This window comes from Desmodus rotundus, chromosome 12 (assembly GCF_022682495.2).
Source record: "Desmodus rotundus isolate HL8 chromosome 12, HLdesRot8A.1, whole genome shotgun sequence".
Taxonomy (NCBI): domain Eukaryota; kingdom Metazoa; phylum Chordata; class Mammalia; order Chiroptera; family Phyllostomidae; genus Desmodus; species Desmodus rotundus.
In genome coordinates this window covers 84761065-84782209 of record NC_071398.1, presented here as the reverse complement: position 1 = coordinate 84782209, position 21145 = coordinate 84761065, and positions in this window count along the sequence as shown.

The following is a 21145-nucleotide window of genomic DNA, read 5'->3' as shown; positions in this document are numbered from 1 at the left end:
TGCCTTTTCCTGACCAGTCACTAGGGGCAGGGTGGTGGGGCAATGTTGGGGGACTTAAGCTATTCAAGCCCTACTCCTGAGGCTGGGTGTAGGTGTAACCACACCCTGGGCACATGGCTGGAAGACTCCATGGAAAGACCTTGGAGGTCACAGACAGAGGAGGCAATTTGTGATGCTGATTACAGCTGGGGACAGTCTTGAATAGCCAGCCAAAAGGTGTGGACTTTATTCTACAGGCAGCCGAGGGACCTGACCCTGGAGGTTTTTAGATCTGGGATGCAACCTCTTCCAGGCGGAATGTTGACTTGTCTGACTGTAGAATGCAGAGGACAAGGGGCAGGTCTGGCCAACTAGTAGAGTTATTGGAGAACACGGGAGCTTAGGCAGTGAGGACCGAAACTGAGGAGCTACAGTGAGAAAGGAAAGAGAGGGGCAGCCAGAAAATATGTTGAAAGAAGTCATAGAAATGAGCATCTTATTAGACATTGGGGGCAGTGGGTGGATGGTGGCAGTGGGGGAGTCAAAAATGACCCCAGGGTCTCTAACCTGGACGAAATTTTGGAGTGTCTGCCCACATCCGTAACCCTCTTCTCTAGCAGCTATCCTCACTCACAGGGAGGATCCTTGTCCTGGAACCCCATTGTTTTGGAGGCCTGGCACTCCTCGTATGTCTGCAAATGGACTCTTCCTTCCTTCTGGAAACTGCCCACTCCCCACGCTCCCTCCATGGTTATCATGGAGGCCACTGTGCTAACACACGACCCCTTCCTAGGGGCACCTGGCCTGAGGTGGGAGAATCCAAACTCTTCAACTCGGCAGTAGAACTGGGAAAGTGACGTCTGTCTCTCCCTGGGAGGTTGAAGATGGGACTGGCACAGTTGGGGACCTGCTACTGACGTCTTTCTTCCACATAAGCGAGGAGCAGAGAGGAAGCCCATCTGGAACATGGAGAAGAACGAAGCAGAGGCAGATATGGCTTCTGGGAGTAAGCTGCCTGGATCCCTGCAGGCCGTCCGCTTTGTGCTGCCCTTCCTGTTCTTGGGTCTGGGAAACTCCTTTCGGCTTCTTCAAATACATCTGAAGCAACTATTTCTGAAGTGGGGAAATCAGGAGTAGCTGCTGATTCTAAAAAGAAACTATATTCACCCTTGAACAACTTGAGGGGCTGGGGCACCAACCCTCCTTAAAGTTGAAAATCTGCATATATCTTTTGACTCCCCCAAAACCTAAGTGCAGTTGTTCCTCCGTGCCTGTGACGTATTGGCTACGGAACTCCTGTGGATCCCCGGCTTGCCCTTACTCAGTCCCCACTCAGTCCCTTACATAACATGGTGTTGCGCAATGCCCAGTGGGCATTTGCATCTGGGGATTCCCAACTGGATGGAAAATATTGCTTTCTGTCTTCACTTGGTTGAATCCAAGCTACACAACCCAGGGATGTGGATGGTGACACTATATTTACTGGAAAAAAAACCCAAACCAAAACTCACGTATACGTAGATCTGTGCAGTTCAAACCTGCATTGTTCAAGGATTAACTGTACGTTAATTTGGGACTTGTTTGCATCACCGCTGAGTTCACTGGAGGTACTCAAGCTGGGCCATCACATAGAGGTGATGTCACAAGGAAATGCCAACACCTGGTGAGCAGAGCCACAGTAAAGAAGGAAGGGGTGGGCATGCACGAGATCCCCCAGAAAATGTGGAGAGAAGTTCAGAGGAACCTTGCAAGGCAACCGTATTTAGAGATTGGAAAGAGGTAGAGGGATTTACCAGAGATTGGGGGAGCTCGATGGTAGTGTCCAAAGAATGAAAAGGAGCAATTCAAGGACCTTAACCAACAAGGAAACAACGGTGACTTCCGGTAGGCTCTGGGGTTGGTTGATTCAGCAGCTCAAAAATGTCACCTAGAGCCCAGGTTCCATCCATCCCTCTGCTCGGCTGCACTCAGCTCTGGCTTTACCTAAGCGCAGATTCCTGCCTTGGCAGATTGACTGGAACGGTGGAAAGGAGGCAGAGAACGTTTTCCCAGCCACGGAATCTAAACTTCTCTCTGCAAACTGATTGAGCCACTTTAGAACAAGTGCACACTCCTAGTTCAGTAAGATGCCACAAAGAAATGCCATTTATCGATGGCTTCGACCAATCAGGAGCCAGTCCTTGAGTTGGGGGTGGGATCAGTGTCCCCTGAAGCACTGGGCCAAGCAGAGGGTGGAGGCTCCACAGAACACTCTCAGGATTTTGTTGGGGAGGAAGGAAGGGAAGTGGAAGCAGCAGAGGCGATAAACAGTTTCCCACGTGGACCCCAAGAGCCGCATGAGCTGGCCCAGCCTCTCCTGGTTCTCGTTGCCTGTGCTTTGTACACAAAGTTCCCAGATTGTTTGCACCCGGTTCCTTTCCCCCTCACGATCTTCTCCTGTGCTGATCCCTCCGTGGGTAATAGCTTTCATGATATTTGCCTGACTAATTCCTGTTCTTACATCAAGTCTCACTTAAATGTCATTCCTTAAAGAGAACTTTCCAATCCTCCTACACTAAATAGCCACCCCTCCACTTGTGTCCCTATCGGAATCTAATTTCAAGTTGTAATTAAGCTTGTATTGCGTGCATCTGTGGCTCCATGGGGCAGAGGCCACGCTTGCTCTGCTCACCAGTGACTCCTCAGAGGCTGGCACACAGCAGAAGCTCAAGAAATATTTGATGAATGGGCGAATTACAATAGATTATTCACGCACTTCTTTTTCTAATGCATATTTATCGTCTATTTTAAGCACCTGAAACATCTTTTGAAGTAACTTGAATATAAATATTCCTACAAAACAATATCTCTTCCGAAAGACTGATGACTTTAAATGAACCAAAATAATAAGGAAAGCTTATAGAGTCCAAGCAATGGGAATTATTTTTGTCATGTGTCTTTATTCTGTTCAAGTAATTTATGCTTCATGTCAGTTACACAGATAAAGACAAGACTAGGGGAAATTGCTGAGCTAACTGTTTAGACACTGCCTTTGTTCCATAGCCTACCTCATTAGTTAATTATATTATCAAACACTTACAGAATACCTCCTCTGCATCAGCCCTTGGGCTGGGCTACAAGACTTGGCCCTGTTTCATGAGAGTTCACCTTAGTTAGGGTCATTCTATCTACCAAGATGAGAAATAAATGAATACATCTTAAGAATGGTTTTCTAGTACAAGGATTGAAACAAATACGCTTTTCTGGTTAACCTTTCGATAATTCAATTAACTTCTATTACCAGAACGTTCTAGTCTGCTTTGCCAGCCAGAGTTTTCACACAGGAGGGGATTAAGTGCCAGCAATCTGTGGGGGGTGGGGGCTGGAAGCTTGTTTGAAACCATGTTCACACAGCAAGCACACTGTCTGCTCAGATTGTAAGGCCATTTGGGGGTGGCTAGAGGTGGCTATGGGGAAATTATGGGATAACCAAATCATTGTCTTCTCCTAACCACTCCTTGCAGCTACTGATCCTAGTTAGCTGAAGCGTAATTGTATTTTGTTTATCAGACTTTGGATACCTCAGGCTTCAGGATCCACTAAGATTTCCAAAAGAAAATGTCAAAGGGAGGAAGCAGCAGTGGTCTGCTGTGCTCACTTGTTTATCGATACATTTTCCAATTGCCCTGTCGTCTTCTCTCAGAGGGAGACGTGGGCCAGCACCTAACTGTCCCGGCTGATGTCCATGGCAGGCTATGAGACAGAGACGATTTAACTCTTCTTTTTTTTTGGGGGGTGGGTTTTTTTTCCTTTGGCCTTGAACAAAAGAGGAAAATGTAGTTAGAATGCCAAGTTGAAAATCTGTAAACTAGCAATACGGAAGCATATATTTACCTGCCTTGCAGAGACGACATGGCGCCCAAATCAGAGGAGTGTGCTGTGCAAGTAACAAAGGATGTAATTTAATAGTTTCCCAATGGCCTTTCTTGTTTTATTATCACCCATCCACTTCTGACACACTGAGAAAAAGAAAGGCTAGTTTATGTTTATCCTTCTCGTTTATGCTGAACGAACAAATTTCACTGAAGGAAAGCAAAACTAGACAGGTCTGGTTTAATTGCACAGTCGGATATTAATACACTGCTTTTGAAGATAAGTGCTTTGTGACCTCAGCATGAATCAGCTGTCAGAGAAGGAGACCTGTAATGCCTGCCACCCGCTGTATGTGGTGTGGTTGTAGCGTGGTGGGGCCGGGCTTCATGCTCCCGTGACATGCGTACCACAGAGCAGCTGGACTAGCAAGAATGTGTGAACTTGGACTTCTCCCTCTTTCTCTTTCCTAAATTCTGCTCAGGAAGCTAGGTTTCGTGGTGATGCAGTCCTACTAGATGAAGTCTCGTAATGATAACTATATTCCCCTTAACAGCTAACCTTTACTGTGCACCTATCACGGGCCAGACGCCCAGCTAAATGCTTTGCATCCTCATCTTTGGAGCCCTCCTGCCACACGATGGAGTCTATTTTATCATCTATTGTTTTTCTCGTGTTGCAGATGAGGAACCTGAGCAGAGAGCCCTTCAGTCACTTGGCCGAGATCACACAGTTGAGGGTTAAACCTAAGTGTGGCTGGCTGAGGAGAGATCTCAGAAACCAAGAGCTGAGGTTTTAGGGCCCTTCACTTAACACACCCCCCTGCAAGGCCCTGCGCCTGATTTTGTATTTGTAATTTTGTGTTCCTTTTTCTTAAAGCGGCCCCAAACTGTCTCAGCTGTAGTCCCCACAAAAGCTGGATCCATCCCTAGTTTGACCTCAGAGTCTTCATTCTTAATCTCCAAACCACAGTTTTTAACCGATTCTAAGTTAACCCAATGTCAGGGACTATCATATTTCCAACACAAAGCAGGTGCACAATTTCAACTCAAGGTGTGAATGAAAGCAGGGATGACTCAATAAATATCCTATCTGAAAACTGCTGGGGATTGATCGCTACTCTTGGCTGGAAACCACGGATGGATTAAAAAGCTGGGAAGCCAGAGTGCCCCGGGAGCCCTTAAAATAAAAACTGACGTAGGGCACAGAGCTGTAAGAGAGCGACAAGAAGGGTAGATTCTTCTCTGTGTCCCTTTACTATTGGCAAATTGGGGAGACTGCCCCATTGGTGAATTTGCAGTGACTTCCTCTTTGCAGGCACTTCCATAAGAGACACCTCATTTCACTTAGAGTCTCCAATTAAAGGGAGACAAACAAATTAAAAGGAAGTCCCCGAGGTGGTGGCGGCTCAGTGTGCCTAAGTGGATAAACAACATAATTGAATCCCGACCCTGCTGAAAGCAAGTGCTCAGGGCTGCCTTTGAACAAGTAGTTCTAGTTCCACAAGAGTTTGCTGGTGTCATTTCAAGGAAAGGCTAGGAGGAAATGTGTTTGAAACAAGAGTTTTTGTAAGACACACAGATGGTGAGGACTGATACACATTGGAAGTAACCATTGAAGGAGGTTGGAAAGTGTACGTGTTTCTTAGGCTTAATCTTGTCTCCAAGTGAGGAGCCAGGGGAGTTCTGGAGGTGAGGTCTCTTCCAACCTGGAAATTCCAGCGTCCTAATGGGATGCATTCTCCCCGTGATTCACGCTGAGCTATGAGTCAGAGTGAGGGCATTCTAAAGAGGGTGACTGCCCTTGAGAACAGTGAGCGGTGGCTCCCGGGATTACTTATGCTTTTCTGGTGACCTGACTCCCTGTCCTCTGCCCACTAGTTTCATGTAGCTGCCCTCACCCCACCCAGAGGAATTTGTCCCATCCGGATTTGGGTGCCTTGTGTACAAAACAAATGACTTGGTATTACATAAATTAAGGCTACAGGTACTTGCTCTTGTCTGTAACAGTGGAACAATTAGCAAAATCACAAATTGTCTGTCAGGTACTGGGGCTGCTCATAGTCTAGTTTTAGGAACTTACTGCCTTGGTAGGGGGTATCAGGACTTACAATTGTTGGTTTTCTACACAAATCAATCAACAACTTCAGTCAATATCCTAATGGGGTACAAAGAAGGAGAAAGAAGAGAAAGAACGCAGAGCGATAAGATGACGAGGCAGCCACTTTCCCTGTCCTACAGGAACACACATTACAAGTGCTCAGGTGTATGTGTGGTAATCAGAAGGATGACCCACAGACCTGGCTCCTACGTATATCTCCAAGTGAAATGAAGACATGTATTCACACACCCCCATATTTACAGCAGCTTTATTCATCATCACCAGTCACATCTCGCTCCGCCGGGGAATGGGTTAACAGACCGCGGTACATTCGCACAGCGGAACACTGCTCGGCAATAAGGAGGAAGGAGGATTGTGATACGTGTGACAACGCGGATGGATCATCCGGACACTGTGCCGAGTGAGAGAAGCCAGGCTCGCGGTGACGCACTGTAAGATTCCATTTGCATAACATCCTGGAAAAGGCAGATCACCGGGCTCAGGAAAGAGATCAGTGGTTGCCTGGAGTTAAAGGAGAGGGGGAGGGAGGGTTGTTCGGCCAAAGGGCAGCGTGGGGGACCTGCAGAGAACACAGAGCTGTTCTCCACCTTACACACTCTGTGCATTTGGCAAAACTCAGAAGCGCACCCCCTGAACAGTGAGTTTCACTGTATGCACACTAAAAACAGAAAATAAAAACCGGTATTACGCTAGTACAGCTGTAGACAGATCAACAAAACATCATAGAGAGCTAGAAATAAAGTGAAGTATAGTTAATTAATTTTGCTGAAGTTGTCATTTCAATTCCGCGTGGATAAGTTACACTTTTAAGTAAATGGTGCTGGGAAAACTTGTTCTCATCATTAAAAAAGATACCTACATTACCCCTAAGCTCTGTGGCTCAGTTGGTTGGGCATCATCCTGCAAAGCAGCGAGTCGCCAGTTCGATTCCCTGGTCAGGGCACATGCCTGGGTTGGGGCGTTGGTCCGTGGTTGGGCTGTGTGTGAGAAGCTGCTGATTGATGTTTCTCTCTCACATGTTTCTGTCTTTCTCCCTCCCTTGCCCTCTCTCTAAAAATAAATAGATAAAACCTTAAAAAGAAGATACCTACATTATACCTTAAATCAAAATAAAGTTCAGAAGGATTAATTAGATTTAAATGGGAATAAAAATGAGAATACTAGCGGAATATACAGATTTTTAAATAATCTTGGAGAAGAGAAGAATGATATAAAAATCAGAAACCATAAAGAAAAAAAGAACCGATGTGACTATATAAAACGCTTGAAAAACTCAGCAAAATAAACAAACAATAACTGTTAACAAGTCGACAGACGAATGACAAAGTGGGGAAAATACCTACAACGCATCTGGTAGTCAGAGATATCTGTAGCGAACGCTGGGGTGTGCGGCCCAGCTCCCACTGCAGTATTGGGGAGTTAATCCCCTAGCTGTTTGGGACATTGGTGCCACCACTGGGTTTCTCTCCTGCAACTGTCAACAGCAGAAGACATCCACTCTGCCTGGGGTCAGCCCCCCAACCCCTGACCAAGGGCAGCCAAGGATTGGTCAGTTAAGGGGTGTAAAGGCTTGGCCCTCTTGCCACAGTGCAGAACTGCGAAGGGTCACCCAGCCCAAGAGCTCCCCACGGGGCCAGCTGTGTGTGGCCTTCTGCCCAGCCCTGCTCTATTCATCGTCCCTTAGCTGCTGACCCCAGGGCACTCCCTGAACAAACTCCTGCGTGGGAGCCTGAGGAACTCAACCCCATAGCCTTTATACATAAAGAACTTTCACAAATCCACAGGAAAATAGAAAAATGGGCAAAAGACAGAAACAGCCAGTGTTTACATACACCATAATTAAAATTACCCGTACCTTCTGTCACAGCAAGTTCACTTCTAGAGATGTATCACACTCGAATCTCACAAGCGTGTAAAGCTCTACGGTCAAGGCTGCTCCCGGGAGCATGTTTATGGGAGTCAAAGACCGGAAACAATCTTCACGTTCACCACTTAGTTAAATAGTGAGATTCCATGTAGTTACCAAAACAGTTTAGATGTTTATAAACATGGAACAGTGTTCAACGTTTAAATATATTCCTTAAAACACATTCTGTAAAATAGACTGTATGCTACATAATACATACAATGGGATAACAGTTTGGAAGCTTATAGAAAAAAGTTTAATTTAATTTAATTAATTTTTTTAGGATTATAAGGGATGGTTATTTTCTTCCTCATACTTTGTTGTATTTTCTGAAAGATTTTTTATGACAACTATTACTTATATAACTAGAAGGAAATTAAAGGATTTTAATTTTAAAGGATTTTATTGGATAAGGCTTTAGCATGAAATTCAAGCCTGTTTTTATTTTCTTATTTCCCATTGTTTCAATTAAAGCAAAATAATTAACTTCAAGATTAACGTTAACAGAAATATATAAACAAAATCTTAGTTTATGGCTTTGCTATTCATGTTAATCCATGAAAGTCACATAACACCTGTGCTGGACACCTGTAGTTTCTGTGTTTGATTTGTCGGAGTAGCGTCTAGTCTCCTTCTTCAGGTAAGGGGTCCTGGTTTGCCGTTGGGGAACCATTCCTCCTCCCGAGGCCATAAAGCTCCTGTAAGACTCCCCCTCCAGCCCCTTGGGAAGGCACATAACCCACCCACACCTCCCACCCCTCTGGCCACAAGGGCATTCAGAAAGTGCACACATTGTCCCACGTGAATCCAGTGAGAATCAACCGCAGGACTTTTGCTGTAGCTACTGGGAAAGCGATGCTCGCTTTCAACGTGGGTTGCTAAGCTGGTCAAAGATCAGCTTGGAGAAATACTCCCAAGTCTAAAGCCAACACAGAACAAAGCAGAGAGAGAGAGAGAGGGAGAAAAACATTCCGGAAGACAATGTTGGTGCCTTTCGATCACGCTGTGGCCAAAGATTAATACCCAGACTTTTCGGTTACATAGCCCAGTAAGGTCTGTTTTTGCTTAAACGTGTTTGAGTTGGGCATCCTTTGCATCTCAAAGGACATTACAGTGTGATACACATCCTAATATACCTCCATGGGAAGTTTTTCAGCTGCTCAATCTTTCAATCATCCAATTAAAATGTACCGAGCACTGTCTTTGTTCAGGCTGCCATGATAAAACACCAAAGACTGAATGGCTTCAACCACAGACACTTATTTCTCACAATTCTGGAGGCTGGGAAGTCCCAGATCAAGGTGCTGGCAAGATTGGTTTCATTCTGAGGCCTCTTCTCTTGGCTTGCAGGTGACTGCCACTTTGCTGTCTGTTCCTGGGGCCTCTCTTTGTGCATGCTGAGACAGACGGCAAGCTCTCTTCTTGTAAAGGAACTCATCCCGTCATAACGCCCCACCCTCATGACTTTGTGGCAACCTAGTGACCTCCCAAAGGCCCTCTCTCCAAATACCATCACAGTGAGGGTTAAGGCTTCAACATATACATTTTGGGGGAGGGGCGGGGGACACAGACATTCAGTCCATAACAAGCACCTGGCACCCACCATGTGTCAGGAAGTACATGCATCCTAGGAATACAAGGGGAAGGACACTTACGAGAAGGGTGTACTTGGTGGGAACTCAGCCCCAGAAAGTGGTCCTTGTGGGGGCTAGGCTCTCTTCCCAGGAACCTTCCCAGCTGCTCTGAGTAGAAGGTGGTCCATCATTCTCTTCTCTCTTTGGCCAATCCTGTGGGAGAAGGTGCACCTGACTTCTCTTCGGCTCTCTCTAGCATTCTTTCATTGGATATTTCTATTTGTCTGTCAAGCCACTGCCCCACCTGAGAGACCTGGCCTGTGCAGTCAGGACCAGCTCTGCTCCCGGTAGGGATGCAAAGGCTCTTTGCCCTGGTGCCTGGCTTCTTGTGCTCTTGTCTTGTTGCCAGGACTTCCTGCTCTGCGCAGTGTAGTGCGACCCAGGACTTCCCATGTGGACTTATGGAAAAATGACAATGGGAAAAGCTGCCTCATGCCTAAGTCAAGGGGTTTCTGCATGAGCTCCATTCGGAGGTTGGGGCCCATGTCCCACGAGCCACAGCCTTTGCTGTCACTCATTTTCCCCTGAGCAGGGGATTCCCTCGAGGACCTCATGGAGAGGGGTTGTGGCCAGAGGACAGGGGCTGGGCTTTCCTGGGCTCCCTGGCCAAATGCTACCTCGCTCTCTCCACCATTCTCAATTCACGTATGTGTATAAAGCCTTCTAGGGAAAGTGCTCAGAATGAGAAGAGAGTTGTGAGTGTAACACTTCTTAACGTCTCCCGCTCAGCCAGAGGGTTGTCTCCGAGGCCCTCTCAGAGAATGTTTGAGGTTGTAGATCGCATCTGTACAAGGGGAAAAGAAGCGTCCTCAGCAGATGCCATGAGAATAATGGTAACCAATGAGGTCATGTCTGGTAATTACAGAATTATCTTAATTATTTATTAACGTATGCAAGGTTTGAGAACGCTGGCGTTCTCATTATACAATATAAACGTTCCAAACCGAGTCCAAAGACTCTTCCCGGACAAACCGCACTAATGAGTGGTGAGCCCTGACCACGCTTTGAGACCCAGTGCCCTCAGCTGGGTTAAGTGATAAACTGTGGATTTTGTGGCGCTACCTACTGATTTTTTTCCCTTTCCTTTCAATCCTGGAGAATCACAGAATTTGCAACCTCTGGGTCCAGTGGTGGTTCTTTAGGTGTGTGCATCAGAATCTCCTTGGGAGCTTTGTAAACTTCACCTGTCCAGTCCCCCCCACCTCTGGAGACGCCGATTCATGGGGTCTGGGAGGGGCTCCCAGCATCTGAATAACCACTGATTGGTCTCTAAATTAGCAGATGGGGAACTGAGACCCAGAGAGAGAAAGCAATTTGTCTAAGGTGACAGTGACCATTTGTCAAAGAGGCAGGACTATCACCCAGGTCCCCTCACTTTGGACCAGTGGTCTTTTTACAAGTGGAAGTGCACAGAAATAGCTCTTCTTACCCAAAGTGCCTAGTCATCTTCAATGTCGCAAGTGTCCACCTGAAGCATGGAGTGTGGCCCCAGCCTGTGCTGGGGAGACATGCAGTTCAGTTATTTAGATCACAGCCAAACAAACATTTGGGTGACAGTTGTCAGACATACCTGTCCTTCGTTTTCAAAGACAGGGCCGCTGCCCTTCATGTGCCACTGTAGAGATGAGACAGGGACATGTGTGACGTGTGTCTCCCTGTTTCCCGTACGTGCACGCTTAAAGCCCGGTGGTTTGTGTCTGTGGTCTCTGGCTTACAAAACCTGGCTCTCAAAGTCGTGGTCGGCCCAAAGCCTTCGTTGAAGAAGACCCCTTTTATGCTGTCGCTTCCGAGAGCTGCTGTCCTTTCCTAGCCCTTTTTCTTGAAGCCACTGAGTTTGAATGTGAGCATTTTCGTTGGATGTAGGAGACACAGCCTGCGCTGTTAGTCAAGCATGCTCAGCATCGCGTGTAAGTTTAACTCGTGCCGTAGTTAGAAAGCACTTCAGGGTGTCGGGGAAAAGGAATGTAAGCTGCCTTAGAACTCCCTTTTGGAAAAAGAAGCCTCCCTTATTCACAGCACACCTAAAAGAACATTAAAATGCACTCCTCCTGGAGGAAAACATCCTTCAGATACTCTGGAAAACTTCTATCCAACCTCTCCACTGGGCCTGTCTGCAGGAGCTTAATCACACAGTCACACACCATCACCAACCGCCGCAGAAGCACCGCCTTACTTAGCAGAAATCTGGCAACGATGAGTTGTACAGCTACCTGGACGCTTGGACTTGTCACCCATTACAACCACCTGTGTTTTCCCGTTGAGACCAAGTGATTAAAGCCCAGCCAAGGTGACCTGCCTAGAGTTCAGAGTACAACCAGAGCAGATGGGAACACTGCTGGGTTTCTAGAATCAAAGGACACTAGAGCTGGAAGGGATTCCAAGAGGTCATTTGGTTCACTTGCTTCACTGCAGGTGAGCAATGAAACCGTCCAAGACTAATGATTGGGGGCAAAGGCTTCATAATGCCTCCAACCTATTGGTTCAAGTTTTTACATCCTTACAGTGCTTCCTTATGTCTAACTAAACTCTCTCTTAGTGTTACTCTTTCTACCTTTAATGGAGAGGACAGTGTTCCTCTATTTGTGAGGCCTCACTAGTTCTGTTGAAGAGTCAGCTCCAGAGAAGTCTTGAAAGGCCCCCTTGGATAGGCTCTGTGGGGAGCGTCAGCGAGCAAAGGAAGACTGTTCTGTATTTTGGCTCTTTTCTGCCCTGCCTGAATGTCAGACAATTGCACTTCCCTCACCCATCGTCTCCAGGGGCTGTTTTTTTCTGGAGACGTCTGACAGACCAATCAATGGAATGCAAACACAGGCATACCGGAGATGTTGCGGGTTTCGTTCCAGACCACTGCAATAAAGCGAGTATCACAAGAAAGCAAGCTTCTAGAATGTTGTGGCCTCCCAGTGCATATAGAAGTTATGCTTACACTGTACTCTATTAGGTGTGCAATAGCATGATGTCTAAAATACAATGTACATAATTTAATTTAAAAATACTTTATTGTTAAAAAATGCTAGCCATCCACTGAGCCTGTTGGAAAAATGGTGCCTACAGACTTGCTCGAGGCAGGGTTGCCGCAAACCTTCAATTTGTGTAAAAAAAAAAAAAAGGCTATATCTGCAAAACACAATAAAGTCAAGTGCATTGAAGCAAGGCATGCCCGTACAGAAGACATGGAGCAGCAGTATCCGTGACCATAGGAACCTGCAGGCTGAAGGCTGTCAGGTTAGGCTGATGGAAGGGATTTTTCTGATTCTGAGGGCTATTGTTAAAGTAAAATCTGATTCAGAGGGAGGTTATGGTATTCCTTCCCAGGAGGACTTAGGGATGGGAGACAGCCTTACCGTAGGGGTGATCCCCCTGTGCTTCCTAGTGGGAGAAAAAAGACGGAGAAACTTTTCTGGGACTCTTCCCACCTTTGCAGTGTCTATTCCCCGGGTCTGCAAAAAAAGCACCAGTTCTGAAAAATCAGTGCGCATGCGGAAACTCCTAAGCAAACTGCAACCCAATGAGATTCCTTTTGAATTTGGCTCTCACCCCTGCATTAAACCAGCATGGACAAGCCTAAAACGAGATGATTCTTATATGGCTCCCCAGGCAAATTTTTGAGAGCTAACAACTGACATTTTCTTCCTGATACTTTCCCACCCTACCTCCTCCTTTAATTAGACTGTGCAATGAATGGGAGGAGATGTAGAGTTCTAAGATTATCTCCATGCTTAAGATTTTATTGCATTAAGTCTCCTTTGGGGTAAACGATCCACAGGTATTTGCATCAGTTGCTCCTGAATCACTATCCAACGAGAAATGCTTCAACCGGGAGAAAACATTTATCTTAAGGCAGTTCTTCCTTAAGGTGAAATAAGATACTGTGAACTCTGTGCAGAAGAGCTTTAAAGAAAAATATATGACAAAGATACAGCCTGTTCTTTACATTGACACTTTTCACCTGTCTCTCCCAAGTTACCAACACCCACTGTCCATCAGTTAGGGAGCACTGCCTGAGTCCAGCTGCAGGCCAGGCAGAGCGGGGTTTACCCCAAAGTATGAGGTGTAGTCTCTTCCCTTAACCAGTGTCCAGACTAATGGGGCTACAAGACTAACATAGGTTAATGCGAGGAAACTCACACTTAGGGGCTAAATGGTGTTAGTATTTTAGGTGATTAAAGTAATCAGGAAGCTTTTATTAAAGGGTGCCCAGCCTTAGCTGGCTTTCCAGAAAGGGCAGATTTGGAAGAAGTAGAGTAAAAGAGAAACAAGTGGGGAAGGCAAGTAGAAAGCAAATTATGAAAATTTAAACTAGCATTTAAAAACTTTTAACTATAGAAAAAGGTACAGAAGCCCCTCCTCTCCTCCGAATTTCATCAATTAATAGCCGATCTTGCTTCATCTACGTCCCACATGCGCACTTTCCCACCCCATGCAGGATTATTTTGAAGCAAATCCCACTCATCATATCATTCCATCTGTAAATATTTCAGTATTTTACTAGCACTTTGAGGTAAGCAGGCTCAAATTATACAGGTCAAAGCGTGTTTCAAAAAATAACTCACAACCTAAGATCTTGGCACGATAAAAAGATCCCCCAAGTTGCAGCCAGTGGCACGTTCATTTCCAGGTCTATTTTGTTCAACAAAATCCCAGCACATCAGAAGAATCCCTATCTTTTTTTTTTTTTTTTGAGGAGGAGGAGGTTGAAATAAAATACATACGTTCAGAAATACATACACGTTGCTCTAATACTTGGACCTTAATGGAGGATCGGAAGCCTATGGACAAACACTTGTTCCTGTACATCTGCTCCTTGTTACTTAAGTATTCCTCTTTCTTCTATTTTCAACATAGATCAGAGGGATATTTCAGGAAGACATGCCTTTCTTGAACCAAAGTCCAACAAAAGGGTTCATTGGAATCTGAGGACAGTGGGACAGTCTGGGGCCAGGAGGAAAAGTGCAGATTGGGAGGGGCGAGGGCAGCGGGGAGGGGGGAGGGGGAGAGGGGAGGTGCATAGGGCGAAGAGACTCTCAGGGCTCGGGCTGGATGTGAAACTGAGGGGGAGGCAAAGAATAAAAGTGGAGCATGTTAATCTCGGAATGAAGATGAGTCATGCACAAAATGAGATGCTCTCCCACTGATGCTTTGAATAATGCCCCTGACTGGGCAGAGAAATGGAATGAATGTTGCTCTTGATCGTGCTAGAGATGGCATTTGTCACACAGAGTGTGTGGTTGAAGACTGGACACCCTTCCTGGCCCTTCCACTCCTCCTGGGTGACCCGGAGCAAGATAGCGAACCTCTCAGGGCACGGACTTCTCGTCTTCAACAGAAGGATAGCAGGGCTACGATGACCTGTGGATCCCTGCAAGCCCACAGTCAAAACTCAGTTAACTGAAATACATTGGAAAAGGGCAGAGAGATATAAATTTGGGGTGACTTTTGAATAGCAGCTGCTATTAGTAGGGAGCAGAGGTAGCAATTGAGACAACCTAGACCACGCACAAGCTGTCACATGGGGGAATAAAATGATGCCACTAGCCCACATGTATCAGGTATTTATGTATCACTCAGTTACGCTACTGAGAAGTTGATATATATGATCTCACTTAATTCTCACTACATCCCCATGAGGTAAGTCCTAATATTATCCCGCATCATGAGGAAACTGAGGCATGGAAAGGGAAGTAATCTACCCAAGAAACATTGCCAATAAATAGAAAAGCCAGAATCAACCTTAGATCTATTTCAGTTCCCAACCCTTAACCATTGCACAACATGCTCCCCTATTGTGCCCGAGAGCATAGAATAACCATGAAAGTATAGAGTTTTATCTTTCAGTCAAAATCCAGAAACTTTCGTTAATTATCTGACATAGGAGGCAGCTTGAAGGGGGTGCCATGGGTTAAATTAGGACAAAGTCAGCACCCAAATTAAGTACGGTGATGAATTATAAACCACTGAAAAAAATAAGATGTAGTAGTCCTTTGCTTATGGTAGATAGATAGATAAATAAATAATAACACTGAGTGTTGACAGGTCAATGTGGAGGGACTGCCAGACCTGGAAAGTCACCATTTGGCAGTCATCAGAGTAAAGACAGGACCATCAGTGGATGCTAAATCCAAGGGAGAAATGTTAATGATCAAGATACTTTCAAGGTTTTAAAGTATCTCTCCAGAGACTGCTTATTACTTCAAGGGAGGGAAAAAAATTATACAGTGGAGAAATTAAGCAATACCTTGATGGGGGGAGACATGCACATGACCAGTAACAGGCAGATGGATGTTGGGTGCCCCCAGCTGTGATACCCTCAAAAAGACAAAATGTTAATTTTGCCATATTCCAGCCAAGAATGCATAAAGAAAACATCAGATAAATGCAACATGGGAATGTTAGTCATTTTTTTAAAGGCAAGGTGAACTGTATTCTTTAAAAAAGATCAACATTATAAAGTTCAAAGAACGGTTGTAGTAACGTTCCAAATTCAAAGGCAACTAAATGCAAGCTGTTCCCTAGACTTCGCGTTGTATAGGAGGTGGTGGTACAGACGATGATACAAAATACATTAGATCAACTGACAAAACTGGAATATGGATAAGTACCAATATAGTTTGTTTGTTTGTTTGTTTGTTTTTAGGCAGAGGGGAAGAAAGGAGAGAGGGAAACATTAATGTGTGGTTGCCTCTCACGTGCCCCCCCTACTGGGGACCTGGCCAGCAACCAGGCATGTGCCCAGGCATGTGCCCTGACCGGGGGTTGAACCAGTGAAGCTTTGGTTCACAGTCTGGTGCTCAATCCACTGAGCCACACCAGCAGGGCTACCATAAATGTATAAAGTTGGTAAATGTACTGTGGCTATGTGGGTAATATTCCTACCTGCAGGAAACGCACACAATGTTTCAGGGGTAAAGGACCCTGGTGCATGCATGTATACCCTCACGTGGTTCAGATGAGAGCGGAGAGCGCAAGGCTAAAGCGAATGGATAAAACATTAAGAATATGTAAATCTAAGTCAAGGGTGTATGGGGTTCCTGGAGACTTTTTCTAAGTTTAAAAATGTGTCCAAATAAAGGGACCTTTATTTTTTTTTAAAGTTAATCTGGTATTACATTAGCAAGTGGTAGTCAATCTCTGAGTACCTGAACTGTGTGAAGGAAAAAAAAAGACCTTCCATGAGAGTAATTGTCAGTAGAAGCTTAAGACTGTGTCAATTCCCTGAGGCATAGGGGCTCCCCCACTAACGTGAGGAGTTACGTGGGTCACACAGAAAACAGGCTCACAAGTGAACAGACATCAGAGTAATTCCACTGTGAGAAACATCGGGAGAACCAGCATCTCTGTATCTGTAAAGAAAAGATTGTCAGGCCTAGGCCTATAGCTTACTCATCTCAGTACAAGTCTACCCAACAGAAGAAGGAGCCTGGTCAAGCTCATCTTTCATTGGCTGCTCCTTAAAATATATTGGGCCTGCCCGGAAGGTTCTGTGTCAGTACAGAAAGACAGTTAACCTAAGAGCAAGCTGCTAGCATCAACAAGAACACAGTACACGCAAAGGCCTGGGAGACTCTAGAATGACTAAAAAATCAGTGGACAGCTTTTGACGATGGGATTATTATTATTGCCACAAGCTGGAGTTACTTACTATGTGCTAGGACCTGAGAACACAGAAAGCAGCTCTGTGGAGAGAGGGGCACACCGAGGTACATCCGGGGCAGCCGATGGAAAGCCCGGAATGAATGTTCTTGTCACTGAATGCTAGAGTTTATGGAAGAGGACAGGCGGAAATGCTATTGTGGGTATGCCGCACCAAGTAAGCGGTAAGGGTAGACACTTTTCCTTCCTTCCTTCATTCCAATAAATATTTATTCCGCTTTTCTAATTGCCAAGGACTGTGCGAGACACTTGAAGAGAACTGAGATGAAAAGTGTCGCTGAGAGGACAAGGAAAAGGCACACGGGGGGATTAATTAACAGTAATAGCTAAAATGTAATGGGCCCTGTGTTCGTGTCCTGTGGCTGCCATAACAAATACCCACAACTTAGTGGCTTAGAACCACCGAAATTTGCTTTCTCACAGTTCCGGAGGCAGAAGTCTAAAATCTAGATGTCGGCAGGGCTGTGCTCCCTCCAGAGGTCCTAGGGGAGACTCCTCTCCTTGCCTCTTTAAGCGTCTGGTGACTGTGGGCGTTCCTTGAAAATCTCTGTCTCCACCTTCACGTGGTCTTTTCTTCTATCTAGTCATCACTGTGAGTCTCTTATCAGTACACCTGTCATTGGATGGAGGGCCCACCTGGATAACCCAGGAGGATCTCTTTTCAAGCTTCGTAATTATATCTGCAAAGAACCCTTTTTCTAAATAAGGTAACATTCATCGATTCCAGGAATTAGGGCATGCGCATGTTTTTTGGGGGGAAGGGCATCATTCAATTCATTCCAAGCCCCTTCCATGTTCTGGGCATTGTCCTAAACATCCAAAGTGTACAAACTCATCTATTTTACAGCAACCCAGTAAGAAACGTTACTTTGGTCCATTTGAGGAAACAGAGGCACCGAGACATTAGGTCACTTGGAATCGTTACTTGGCATAATTTGAGTGGAGAGCCTGTGTTGAGGAATGAGCGATAAGTTTGGACAGACAAGTTAAAGTCACGTGCAGGACACCTGAAATACCTAGATAAAAATGTGCCTCCTACTGTGGGTAAGGGGCAGCCACTGAGGATTTTGCACAAGAACACCATGTGAGCACTAACGTGTAAGAATATGGATCAGAAAGCACTGTGTTAAATGGGTTGGAGGAGGGCAGGAATGGGAGACCTGTTAGCAGTGCTCACATAACTGCTGTGAGACATGTAGGCCTAGACTGGAGGTCAGGCCACTGGAACAGAGGAAAACTGACCGGCTCATTCTCCTTTTTGTCCCAACACGTGCAGCCAGACTCTCTCCCATTAGACTTAGCTCTTCCACCTTCCTAGGTTCCCTACCAGGAGGCAGACCATCTCCATTTGCCCTGATTTAGCACACACTGGTTTTTCCATTAAGGCACTGCTCTCGAATTTGAAGGCAGCTGAACAGCACCTAGAAACGCAGGCCCCATAGTTTTGCCTGTGGTCACTTTTAAGAAAATGGCACAACGGCACTGAATAATGTCCGTCTTGAATTTACAAGATGGTCAACTCTGACCTGTGATGGAATAATCCTAAAGCCAATTCAAGCATAACGTCGATAAGCAGGACTCATGGGAAGAAAGGTCTGCAGACGCAGCCACCATGAAGCTGGGTCTTTGCTCTCTTCCTCTACAGTCAGCAGACAGGCGGAGGGAAGCGTCTCTACTCCCACCTCCCACCTACTCTTCTTGGTGACTAGTGCTGCGCCTGGTGCAACCCGAATATTAAACACCTCCTACTCATGTCCAGTCTTTCAGGCTTTTCGAGAGGATTTGATCAGTAATGCCTGATGGGAAAGGCATTTCCCATTGGGAAATGAAAGAATTGAATGCAAGAGACCCCCATTCATACTCTGAGTCCTCAGCCCAACCTATTGTTCAGACTTCAGAAGCCATTAATGCCAGAGTAACCACATGTTTCCAAAAGCTGTAAAGTAATTATTTTTATCTGATATAGTGAAAGCAAAAACTGGAATGCTTGCTTATTCACTCCTAGAGTTTGATTAATTTCAAGGAGGGCTTTCCTACCAGGATAAGATATTTGATTTCATTTTAAAATTTTAATATATAAGTGATATTGTTCATTACAACATAAAATTCAAATATGACAGATGAATATAAAATAAAAAGTAAAATTAAAACCTTTTTATGTTTGAGGATACTTTTTTTGATGGGACTATCTTAACCCCATGTAATATCCCCCTTCCAGGGTTAAAAAAAAAGAAGTTTCTAATACCGTGGTCCTCAAAGTGTGGTCTGGAGGCCACCAACATGGGCATCCCCCAGGAGCTTATGGGAAATGCAGGATCTCAGGCTACACTGCAGACCTTGCTGAACCAGAACCTGCATTTGAACAAGACACTCCAGGTGAGGGGGCAGTATTTTCCCTAATTTAGTTCTTTGGAAGGCATCCCGGTTGTTAAAGAAATTGGAAGAAATGAATAAAAGCTGTAGGCAGGAAAATTAAGCTAATTCATTCTACAGACTTATGTGTGAACAGAACCCAATTTTGGAACACACCACTAGAGAATCAGACGTGGGAGTGACCTGTTAAAGAGGTGTCACTCACAAGTAGGCCACCTCCCCTTAGTCCTTATAGTAATTACAAATTAGGAAGAAAATCATAGAACCAGAAACTTTTATAACCGAGACGAACAACAGAATTTATAGTAGTGCATGTGAGGTCTCACCCTTGGCTTGTTGCCCCAAAACTTGGATGTGAAATTAAAAGTAAAAATGTTCCTGGTGCAACTAGGGCCTCACAAGCCATGGAGCCTTGAGTACATTTCTTCATTTCTTCGGGTCTCAGCCCCCCATCTGTTGAATCCACCTTGCAATGTCATTGGACCATCATGCACCTTCAATAAGGGATATGGAAGGACTTTGAAAAGTGTATTAGAACCTAGAATGTCACCACGGCAGATTTCAAATGCAGGTCCCAGTTCCATCCAATTAATTGCATCTCGTGTGTGATAACATCCCAGCAAAAGGGTGGTAGCCTGCTTGTGGTAAAGAAGAAGGTGAGCTAATTGAGGAGGAGATGTCACGGTATCTAGACTCCAGACGGAAAGGGTCTTCATGAGAATCAGAGGATTCTCCTGTTCCAGTACAGATAGGCAACCCCTGATGTTCGGTAAGGATCTGTTGGATGAATGCATGAACTGCTAATCCTCAGAAAGGTAATGAACATTCATTCATTGAACAAATATTTTCTGAGCCAGGCTGGCTAGAGATACAATAGGGGGTAACAGCACACACTGCCTTTCTCCACGTGGAGCTTCCAAATTATTCAAATACTCATGTGGATGAATGTAAATTGCATCATTGCTCTGTGCCATAAAAGACAAAGGCAAGGAGCCAAGAGAACTTGTACCAGAGCGGTTTAACCTGGTCAGATGGGTTAGAGAAGACTTCCCTGAGGAAGTGGTCCTTGCGATAAGAGCTGAAGAGTGAGCAAGAACTACGGTAGGGAAGAGGGGTGGGAAGAGTGTCCCAGGCAGAGGGAACGGTGTGGGCACAGGCCTTTCGGCAGGAGGGAGCATGTGCGTGCGTGGTGGTCGGAAAGGCCAGTGCTGTTAGGTGGAGAGACGGGATGAGGCTGGGGACCATGCCGAGCTGTGTGCACTTGAGTTTGGTTCTTCTCAGAGCGCTGGGAGACCACTGAAGGATCGCAGCTCTGATGGTAGCGGTGGTGAAGGAGGATGTGTATTTCGCGATGACCAGATCAGGGTTTTGAACAGATCACTCTGGCAGCAAAAAGGAGTATAACTCAGGAACAGGAGGGCAGAGCATATATATGGAGACAGGCAGGAGACTTTTACAGTCTAGGAGAGAGGAAATGCTCCCCTCCACAGCACATCCAGCTTCTCGAGGGTCCGGTTCTCCTCTGTCCCTGCAGCCTCCCTTCTGAGAGGCCCTGCCCAGCAAGAGGGAGGCAGGCAGGCTCTGTGCAATGAACTCTCTCCTCTAGACAGAGAAAGTGAACCAACTGGGAATC